At 43.2% G+C, this 3,307-nt stretch overlaps 1 protein-coding gene and 1 non-coding gene across 4 annotated transcripts in view; one reads left to right on the top strand and one right to left on the bottom strand.

Moving 5' to 3' along the window:
- Window positions 1-3,307, top strand: part of SUGP2 (SURP and G-patch domain containing 2) — a 46,249-nt gene that overhangs the window by 17,356 nt on the left and 25,586 nt on the right. The window lies entirely within an intron of this gene.
- LOC111727432 lies at window positions 2,491-2,597 on the bottom strand. Its single transcript, XR_002774990.1, has one exon. It is a non-coding gene; the product is annotated as a U6 spliceosomal RNA (small nuclear RNA).

Below are 3,307 nucleotides of genomic sequence, written 5' to 3'. Positions count from 1 at the left end.
AAAAAAAAAAAAAAAAAAAAAAAATTACAGTTCTTGGCTTGGCACCTGTAGCACAGTGGTTATGGCACCAGCCACATGCACCGAGGCTGCTGGATTCGAGCCCAGCCTGGACCAGCTAAACAACAATGACAACTGCAACCAAAAAGATAGCCAGGCATTGTGGTGGGCTCCTGTAGTCCCAAAAACCTAGGAGGCCGAGGCAAGAGAATCACTTAAGCCCAAGAATTGGAGGTTGCTGTGAGATGTGAGGCCATGGCACTCTACCTAGGGTGACACAGTGAGACTCTGTCTCAAAAAAAAAAAAAAAAAATTACAGTTCTCATCCTAAATAATAACACTTGCTTATTAGAGAAAGTAAAGAAGAACAGCAAGTAGAGGAACTCTCCTGTGTTCCTGCCAACATCTGATGATATTTCATGGATTTGCTTCCGGTCTTTCTGCTCACCATGGAAGGTTTGGGTATTTTTCTTCTTTTAAATTTTTTACTTATTTTTTACTTTTTTTTTTTTTTTTGAGACAAAGTCTCTTTGTTGCCCTTGATAGAGTGCTATGGTGTCACAGCTCACAGTAGCCTCCAGCTCTTGGGCTTAGGCAATTCTCTTGCCTCAGCTTCCCGAGTAGCTGGGACTTGGGACAGGCACCCGCCACAACGCCTGGCTACTTTTTGTTGCAGTTTAGCTGGGGCCAGGTTCTAACCCGCCACCCTTGGTATATGTGGCTGGCGCCCTACCCACTGAGCCACAGGCGCCACCCATATTTTTTCCTTTTTTTTAGAAATAAGGTTTCTCTGTCCCCCAGGCTGGAATACAGTGACATAACCATAGCTTACTGTAACCTTGGTGCTTCAGTGAGGGACTTCCAAGTAGCTGGGACTACAGGTGTGTGCCACCATGCCAGGCTAATTTTTAAATTATTTGTATAGATGAGAGTCTTGCTATGTTGCTTAGGCTGCTCTCAATCTCCTGGCCTAAAGCAATCCTTATATCTTGGCCTCCCAGAGTGTGAAGATCACAGGCATGAGCCACCATGCTCAGCCTAGTTTTGGGAGGTGGTTGTTTGTTTAAGGCTAGTCAAGTGAAACAGTGAAAATGGAGAAGGAACAAAAGAACCTAGGACCGTGTGTGTCCTAGCTCACAGCAACCTCAAACTCTTGGGCTCTAGCAGTCCCCGTGCCTCAGCCATCCCGTAGCTGGGACTACAGGTGCTACCTGCAGTGCCCAGCTAGTTTTTCTATTTTTAGTAGAGATGGGTGTTTTGCTTTTGCTCAGGTTGGTCTTGAACTCTTGAGCTCAAGGAATCCACCTGCCTTGGCCTCCCAGAGTGTTAGGATTATAGGCATGAACCACTGTGCCCGGCCCTCATACAACTTTTGACAGGTAACCTTGTATCTTTCTATTTTTTTCTTAATCTTTGTCAGAGACAGAGTCTTGCTTGGTAGCCCAGGCTGGAGTATAGTGGTCCACTGTACTCATAACTCACTGCAATCTCAAATTCCTGGGCTCAAGCAATTCTGCATCAGCCTCCCAAGTAGGTGGGACTACTGGCATGAAGTACCTGGCCAAATCAATTAATAAGTTATTTTTTTTAGTTAGCAAGTGAAAGGGTCAGACCTTTAAGAGGCAGACATAAGAAGGGCTTCTTTATATTCATCCTGCAAGGTATAGCAGAGTTTTGAGACCTCTCACCCAGCCCACCTTCCCCTAAGGAGAGGCAAGCATGATTTATTCCTAGAAGAACCTTGTGGACGGATCTGGCCACTGCCTCTGAGCTGAGGTGATTTGCCTCATTTTGGTACCCTAAAGATGTCTGAAGTGCAAACAGATACCGACTACAACTTTGCTTCCTCATTTGGAACACTAGGAGACAGGCTTTTTCTATAAGATAAGAGTACAAAGCAACAGTGCAGGATATAGAGCTGTTCTCAGAAACATGTGTCGTACTTTGTTTTTGCTCCTCTTCTTCATTATCCCTTGGAAGTGGACAGCCTTGACCAAGCTCTAGCCTACCGGGAACACATATATACACACTGAGGAAAGCATGTGGCCAAGAAACCTCTAGCCTTAGCAGATTGTCCAAGGACCCCTAAGTTAACATAAAATCTAAATACTTGATGCTTGAGGAGGAACAAAACAAACAAAAATCTCAGATGATCTAAACATGTGAGACATGAGAAGGAGAGAAGTAGGTGTGCAGACTCTCGTCTCATTAGGAATGAGGACAGAGCTATGGGTAACCCTGGATATTGATAGAAAATAAGATTGCAGATAGATTTATTGAGTAGCCATTAAACCATATTGAGTAGGTTTATTGAGTAGGCAGTCCCAGCTATAGGAGTGGGATTTATAACTTTCATACTACTCTAGCGGGGAAAAAAGAAAATGTATTCATTCCAGTGAAAACCAAGAAAGGAAAAGGAATATCAATAAGAAGGGCAAATAGGCAACAAATACGGTGGCATGAATATGTTCAACCTTATTAGTAACCAACAAGTTTCAGTTTTAGTGCTTCATGAATTTGCCTGTCATCCTTGTGCAGGGGCCACGCTAATCTTCTCAGCATCATTCCAGTTTTAGTATATGTACTGCCAAAATGAACACTGAGAGATTGGGTTTAAAAGCATTAGTTTGGCCAGGTATGGTGGCTCACCCCTGTAATCCCAGCACTTGTGGAGGCTGAGGTGAGACAATTGCTTATTGCTAAGAGTTCAAGGCTGCAGTGAGCTGTGATTGTGCCACTGCACTTCATCCTAGATGACAGAGACCCCCATCTCTGAAAAGAATAATGATAAATAAAAGCACCAGCTGTTCTTCCTACTAGAGATACCTAAAACACAGGGAGTGGAAAGCAAAAAATGGAAAATTGTATAGCAGGTGAATGCTATCAAAAAGAAAGGAGGTATGGAAATACTAGTTCAAACTTCAAGGAGAAGATCATTAAATGGGGGCAAAAAGAGTTTCCTGATAAAATAGAAAGTCATCACATAACATAAATCATGAATTTTTTTTTTTTTTTTGAGACAGAGTCTTACTTTGTTGTCCTCAGTAGACTGCTGTGGCATCATATCTCACAGCAACTTCAAACTCTTGGGCTTAAGAGATCCTCTTGCTTCAGCCTCCCAAGTAGCTAGGATTATAGGTGCCCACCACAGTGCCAAGCTATTTTTAGAAATGGGGTCTTACTTTTGCTGAGGTTGGTCTCGAACTCCAAAGCTCAAGCAGTTCACCCGCCTCGGCCTCCTAGAGTGCTAGGATTACAGGCATGAGCCACCCACCTGGTCTAAATCATGAATCTTTTTTTTTTTTTTTTT

Source organism: Otolemur garnettii, unplaced genomic scaffold, assembly GCF_000181295.1.
Source record: "Otolemur garnettii isolate 467f Iridium unplaced genomic scaffold, OtoGar3 scaffold00105, whole genome shotgun sequence".
Lineage (NCBI taxonomy): Eukaryota > Metazoa > Chordata > Mammalia > Primates > Galagidae > Otolemur > Otolemur garnettii.
The sequence above is the reverse complement of the archived record's forward strand: the minus strand, read 5'-3'. Positions and strand labels throughout refer to the sequence as shown.